Below are 8,155 nucleotides of genomic sequence, written 5' to 3' on the forward strand. Positions count from 1 at the left end.
CTGACTCCTACGCCTACTACGCCGACTCCCTTCTCACTCTTCTACTTATTCTCTTCATATTCCTCTCAGTCTTCCACCACTACCACCTCCTCCTCCTCTTCCTTTGACTCCTACTCTTGCTCCAACTCCTTACTCTCATCTCTTCGCATTCTCTTCATTCTCTTGAATTTGCTTTGGCTTTGGTGGGTGTGGTTGAGTGCTTGTGCAGGGGTAGGTGTTCGTGTGCGTGTTAGTGGGTGAGTGAGGGTGCGTCTTTGTTTGCGTGTGTGTTGTGTGCTTGTTTGTGAGTTTTGAATGAAATTGTGTATGTTGGAGGAGCTCAGTTTGCACATCGACAAGTTCTACAATCATGCAAAGGTAAGTCTATTACTATTTAGGAATGCTTCATCATTTTTTCTCTATTTATCTTTGTGTATTATTTACTCAGTTGAAACAGTATCTTAGAGAAGCTCCAATTAGTGGTCATCAGGCTCTATAGGTGTTGTTTTAATACATGTACTATTTTGCAAAGCAATGACTTTTTTTTTTTGTTTGTTTTTTGCATTATAGGCAATATTTATGACAAGGAACGTATTTCATCATGTAAGAATCTTCATGCATGAATTTTACTGTAGCAGTCACGTCCAACATTCTGATGGCTTCAATAAGGTATAATTTGTTTATCAATGTTTACTTTTAAAATTATGTTCTTTTTTAGTATAACGTACTCATTGCTTCTGTAATTTTTATTTACTTAGGACTATTTAAATTTATTTTATTGACCTAAAAATTATAAATTTTCTCATTCATTTTTCTCATCTTCTCTCATTCTACTCTTTGCTTTAGTAATTTTCTCATTCTCCATCATCGTCCACGTCTTCATTTTCATCATCTTCTTCATCTACTTCTTCCTCTTCTCTTTCAGTTTCTGCTTCTCCGTCTCATCCTCCTTCCTCATCCTCTTTCTACTCTGACTATCACTGCTACGCTTACTCCAATTCCCTTCTCCCTTCTCCCTCCTCTAACACTCTTGATTTTCATCACATCCTTCCTCTGCTCCTCATCCTCCTCTCCTACTCCCACTCCTACTACTACTCTTACTCCATTCTCACTCTTCTACGCATTCTCTTTATCTTATTCTCATCCTTCCACCTCCTCTCCTCTTTCCTCCTTCCTCTTTACTCCTTCCTCCTCCTCCTCTCTCCTCTTCCTCCTTATCCGATTGCAACTCCTACGCCTACTCCAACTCCCTTCTCACTCTTCTATGCATTCTCTACATATTTTTCTCATTCTTCCACCACCACCTCCTCCTCCTACTCCTGCTCGAACTTCCTACTCTCATCTCTTCGCGTTCCCATCCTCTTTATTTTGCTTTGGTTTTGGGTGTGTGTGAGTGTGAGTGCATGTGCAGGAGTAGTAGGTATTCTCGTGTTTGTGTGCGTGTGGGTGGGTGGGTGAGTGTGCGTCCTTGTTCGCGTGTGCGCGTGGTGGTTTGCTTGTGTGTAGTATTCGATTGAAATTGTATGTACGAGGAGCTCAACTTGGACATCGATAAGTTCTACAAGCATGCAAAGGTAATTTCTATTACTATTTAGTAATGCTTCATTGAAACTATATCTTGGAGGAACTCCAATTAATAGTCAGCATTCTATAGCTGTTTTTTTAATACATGTACACTATTTTGCAAAACAATAGATTTTTTTGTTTGTTTTTCGCATTATAGGTAATATCTATGACAATGAACATATTTTTTTACCTTTGTTCAATCATATAAGAAGCTTTGTGCATGAATTTTACTATAGCAGTCGCATCCAACATTTTGATGGCTACAATAAGGTTTAATTTATTTCTCAATGTTTACTTTTAAAATTATGTTTTTTTTTTGGTATAGCGTACTCATTGCTTTAGTAATTTTTCATTTGCTAGGGACTATTTAAATTTATTTTAAACCTAAAAATTATAAATTTTCTCATTCATTTTTCTCATCTTCTCCCATTCTCCGTCGTCGTCGTCTTTATTTTCATTATCTTCTTCTACTACTCCTTCATTTACTTTTTCTCCTTCTGCTTCTACTTCTCCCCCTCCTTCCTCATCCTCTTCCTACTCCTACTCCTATTCCAACTCCAACTCTAACTTCCACTCCGACTTTAGCTCTGACTACGACACTTACATCAACTCCCTTTTCCCTCTATGCTCTTCATCTTCTTCTAATCATTCCTCTTCTCCTCCTCCTCTACCTACGTCTACTTCTACTCCTACTCCTACTCCAACTTCAACTCCAACCCCTCTTCTCACTCTTCTACGCATTCTCTTCATCTTCTTCTTATCCTTCCACCACCAACTCCTTCCTTTTTCCTCCTTCCTCCTTCTCCTTCTCCTACTCTGACTCCTACTCTTACTCCTACTCCAACTCCAACTCCGATTCCTATGCCTACTCCAACTCCCTTGTCACTCTTCTATGCATTCTCTTCATCTTCTTCTTATCTTCCACCAGCTCTTCATCCTCGTCCTTCTCCTACTCTAGCTCTAACTCCATACTCTCATTTCTTCGCATTCCCTCCTCTCCTCCTCATTTGCTTTGCTTTGGGTGCGTGTGAGTGTGGGTGTGGTTGTGCGTGCATGTGCAAGGGTGAGTGTGTGTGTGGGTCAATGGGCGTCCTTGTTCATGTGTGCGCGTGGTTGTGTGCTTGTGTGTGGTATATTTAGCAGTTGTGTCCAACATTCTGATGGCATCTATAATTTATTTGTTATTGTTTGTTTTTGTTATAGTGTTCTTTTATGGTATAAGATACTCTCTACTTCTATAATTATTCAGTAATTATTCCTTTTACTTGGGAAAAAATGAAATATTCATCAATTTTGCTTTGCTTTTGGATATGTGGGTGTGTGTTCATGTGCATGTTGGTGGATGGGTAGGTCGGTGTGCATCCGTGTTTGCATGTGCTTGTGGTTTTGGGCTTGTGTTATTTTGAAACTATGTGTTATTATTCATTGTGAGCGGGTTTGCGCGCATGAGTTTGGGTGTGCATGCGCAAGGGTGTGTGTTCGTGTGCATGTGTTTGTATCTACGTACAATGTATTGTTTCTTACTTTTTAGTAGTGCTTTCTCATTTTTTTTTTCTCTCTATTTATAAATATGTGTTGTTTATTTGGTTGAAAATGTCTCTAGAAGGAACTCCAATTAGTTGTAATCAAGCTATAAAGGTGCTTTTTTCAATACATGTACTACTTTGCAAGGTAATTGTTTTTTTTTCCTGTATTATAGACAATAACTGACAAGGAATATATTGGAGCAGTCACTTTCAATATTACCTAGAAACTTTGTTTAAATATATTTTGGTCTTTGTTCTATCATATAAAGGTCCATGAACTTTGTTGGAGAAGTCGCGTCCAACATTTTGATGACTTCAATAACGTATAATATATTATCAATATTTATTTTTGTTATAATGCTCTTTTTTAGTATAATGTACTCTTCGCTTCTGATTTTTCCTTTTACTAGGGAATATATATGTTTATGAAATTAACCTAAAAATTCTAATTTTTTTCTTCATTTTCTCATCTTCTCCTGTTCTCCACCATCATCATTTTTTTCATCTTCTTCTACTCCGCCACCTCCACCTCCACCTCCACCTCCACCTCGGACTCCTACTCCAACTCCCTTCTCCCTCTTCTTTGGGAAGCTCTTCATATTCTTCGTCTACTTCTTCCTTTTTCTCTCATCTGCTTTCTTCACCTTCTTTATTTCTCGCATTCTTTTTCTATTCTCTTGTCATGTATTTTCTCATGTTCCTAGAAAACTTTCTTGTTCTTCTTCTCAACTTGTGAGAGAGGGGTCCATCCCTGTAGGGCTCATCCTTGAGGGCCCCAGGCCCGAAGAGGCCAAGCCCAGGAACTCATGGCCCAAGGATGAAATCCTTTCGTGAGCTAAGAGTCCAGGCTGAAGAATCACGTGTTGAGCCTGTGACCGCAAACCTATCCATGAAGGCCTTTTAGCACCGAGCTTGGATATGTCAATGCGATTGACTAGAGGCTTGGCAGCCTACCAAGACTTACCGTAGGATGCCAGGCAAGACGCCCAGCTACACACCGATGGTTGAACGTGCCCAGAGGCATGCTGCACTCAAATGCATGTGTTAGGAAACCCAACACGCAGCGGCGCACCCCGCGTACGAAGGATGGCTCGCCCAAAACTTGACATTCAACCTTGGCAGAAAGTTGTAGTATAGGCCTAGCACGGTTGACATGCCACGATCCCTTTCACCTCACAGAGCCACGGGCTGACACACCATGGCAGCAGGAAATGAGTGGTAGCAAGTCTGATATTGACACGCCATGACCTCCCTCAGCAGCAGGACATGCCTAGCATGACTGATATGCCATGATTTCCTTCAGCCACCAGAGCCACGGGCTAACACACTGTGGCAATAGGAAATGAGTGGAAGCAGGTATGACACCTGACAAGCCACGACCTCCCTCAGGACCCAGATCAGGTATAAATAACGGGCATCCCTTTTATGGGAGCTCTCTCAACTTTTGATTATTCTTACAATACTTCAGAGTTATTCGTAGAGAATCGTTTACTGACTTTGGCATCGGAGTGACCCCGGACATCACCAGAGCCTTTTTTCCTTGTCTATAGGAAGCGTGAGCTTGGTCATCGCGGAAGTGCTTGGGCTACGAAACATGACATCAATAGTGGCACCGTCTGTGAGATGAATTTTCCATAAAAGCGTATACTTCGTATGCCGGCAGCCACTCGGTGGTCAGAAGCTACACGAAGGGGAGATGATAAGGAAGGGACGATGGAAGCAAGGCTTGTGAGCATGGAGGAGACAGTAAGGAAACTGACGGAAGAAGTTAGGATGCTAGGACAGGAGAATGTGGCCCTCAAGCGCACCAATGAAGAGCTAGTGCGTGGCCTAGAGCATAGTGGCAACGAACACGAGGATTCGAGGTGGGTCCTTGCGTACGCCGTGGTGGAGGAAGAGAGACACAAGATGCACGTTCAAATCTGAGAGCTTGGGGATAAATGCGCGGAGATGGTTAAGAAGATAGACAAGCCATCCACAGTTGACCAGCTACTCATCAGCATCGACTTCCCATATAGCGCAGGGGTCATGGCAGTGCCACTTTCCCTCAAGTTCAAGGTCCCCTAGATGGAAATGTACGAAGGGTCCAAAGAACCACTGGAGCACCTAGAGACATTCAAAGCCCACATGAATGTTTCCCAGGGAAGTTTCCTGTTGAGCGTTTCCACTACCGCTGAGAGGAGCTGCCCAGATCTGGTTTGGGTCGCTGACAGCAGGAACGATAAATAGCTTCAGAGCTTGCCCGACTCTTCATGGCACAACTCCTGGCAAGTTAGAAAAGGAGACGCCTGGCAACTTACCTCTTGACTGTTAAATAGCGTGATGGTGAGTACCTGAAGTCATACCTCGCTCGGTTCAATTAGGAGCGTATGACCATCGACGACTAAGACGAGAAGATCACGTTGGCGACCCTCCTAGGAGGAATTTGGCCTCTCAATCTGTTCATGTCGAAGACAGCGCGAAAGACTTCTGCAACATTAAGGGAGTTCATGGACCGGGCATATGGATTCATCAATGCTGAAGATACACTCGAAGCCCTGACTGCCCCACGACAATTCGAGATGGAGCGAGCAGGTCGGAAGGCGGCAAGCCCTCGAGGAGGCCACGACTAGGGAAAGAGATGAGCGTCAAATACGAAGATCAGGGGAGAAATGCCAGTACATCCCCAATGGGGAAGCCGTGCACACAAGAACTTGGACGTGGAAGGGAATCGGTGCACGGGCCCCCAAAGGTAGTACCCCGAGATTAGGAAAATCACCCATATTGTGAGTTCCACATGAATAACCGGCACAACACACGTGACCGCTACACTCTAAAGAGGGCTGAGGGAGAAAGACCAGCGTAATCAGACGCACCAGTCAGAGGACTCCTCCGGTTTCATCCCTCGTTCCCTGCCTTTATGGACTCGCACCCTGCCGGGGACCCCCACGCCTTCTTCCGCATAGATCAGGCAGAGAATAGGCCACTCGGGGAGATCAGCACAATCATCAGGGAGTATCCTGAGGCGGGACAACTTCATCAGCCCGAAAAGGACATGCCTGGAAGGTGTGGTACAAGGAAGTGTTTGCCACTAAAAAAGTTGCAAACTGGCCCCCACAGTGTACTGGAGGGCCCACGATAACCTTCGACACAAGAGACAAAGAAGGCATCGTCCACAGCATGACGATGCACTGGTGGTAACAATGCAACTGGCAACTTCAAAACCCAGAGGATCTTAGTCGACAACAGCAGTTCGGCAGACATCTTGTTTTGGGAATCCTTTGTGAAGATGGTAATCAGCCTACACTGACTGCGTTCTGCTCCAATGCTACTCAAGGGCTTCACAGGAGACGTTGTTCAACCAATGGGAGCCATCACCCTTTTAGTATTGGCAGGGAAGGCTCCCAAAACTGCGGCCATCATGTCCAACTTCTTAGTCCTCAAGGCTCCATCCTCATACAATGCCATACTAGGGCACCCTGCCATGAATATTTTAAAGGCAGTAACATCTACTTATCACTTGAAAATGAAGTTCCCCATTGACTCAGGGTTGGGCGAAGTTCGCGGTGAGCAAGTCCTAGCCCGAGAATGCTACAACTGAGAGTTGAAGCACCCAAGCTGAGTTCACATCCACCCCTGACTGAATGGGATGAAGAGATTCGTGATGAACAGGCTCTTCGGCAAGCAGAACCCAATGAGCCTTTGGAGCTAGTTGTAGTTGACCAGTTGACACCAGCATGAAAGGTCTGGATCGGGACTAAGGTGGGCTTGGAGATGAGAGCGGCGCTGATATCCCTCCTAGCAAAACACCTGGACGTGTTCGCTTGGAGCCATAAGGATATGCCAAGGATTGACAACTCTATCATTGAGCACTGGCTTTGCGTTGATCTAGTGGCTTAGAGAGTTAAGCATAAATGGAGAACCTTCAGCGCCGAGAAATATGCAGTGATGGTGAGGAGGTGGACCGTCTCCTAATGGCAAGGTTCATCTGGGAGGTCCATTATCCAGAATGGCTATCTAATGTAGTTCTAGTAAAGAAGGCCAACGGGGATGTGGCGGATGTGTGTCAACTTCATCGACCTGAATAAAGCTTGCCCGTAAGACAGCTTCCCCTTACCATGCATAGACCTGATTGTGGACTCGACGGTGGGCATACCCTCCTTAGCATTATGGACGCATATTCTGGGTATAACCAGATCAGGATGAACCTGAATGACGAGGAGAAGACACGTTCATGACAGACCGAGGCTTCTACTGCTACAAAGTAATGCCATTTGGCCTCAAGAATGTGGGGGCAACCTACCAACGACTAGTCAATTAAATGTTCAAACAACAGATCGACCGAAATTTGAAGGTGTACGTAGATGACTTGTTAGTGAAGAGCAAAGAGCCCGGACAACATTTGGCCAACTTACGAGAAGCATTTTCCGTCTTTCGGTGATACCCAATGAAGTTGAACCCTTTGAAGTGTGCGTTCGGAGTGGAGACGAGTAAGTTTTTAGGGTTCATGGTCTCTGAGAGAGGGATTGAGGCGAACCCAGGAAAGGTGGAAGCAGTGTTAGGAATGCATTCCCCTCGCAGCCTTCACGAAGTCCAGAGGCTAGCTAAGCGAGTAGTAGTGCTGAACCATTTCATCGCTCAATCAACCGACTGGTGACGACCCCTTATTCAAAGTCCTGAGAAAGCTAGGGGTGGGATGAGACGTGCAAAAAAGCCTTCACCGATTTGAAATTGTATCTGAGTCATCCCCTAATGCTCAGTCAAACTAGACCCGGGGAGACTCTGATGGTATACCTAGTAGTATCACCACACATGGTATTAGCCATACTTGTCCGTGACGTGGAGAATGGTAGTGGCCAGTCTACAACATGAGCGGGCCTTCCTTGGAGCAGAAGCAAGGTACCCTCAAACGGAGATGTTAGTATTCGCCCTAGTCATCGCGGCCAGGAGATGGTAGTATTTCCAGGCCCACCCGATGAAAGTACTCACTAATCTCCCCATCAAGAAGGTACAGCAGAAGCCAGACACCTCGGGATGACTTGCAAAGTGGGCGATCGAGCTCAATAAATTCGACATGGAGTATTGGCCTCGAGCCGCAATCAAAG

The sequence above is a fragment of the Juglans microcarpa x Juglans regia genome, chromosome 2D (assembly GCF_004785595.1).
Source record: "Juglans microcarpa x Juglans regia isolate MS1-56 chromosome 2D, Jm3101_v1.0, whole genome shotgun sequence".
Lineage (NCBI taxonomy): Eukaryota > Viridiplantae > Streptophyta > Magnoliopsida > Fagales > Juglandaceae > Juglans > Juglans microcarpa x Juglans regia.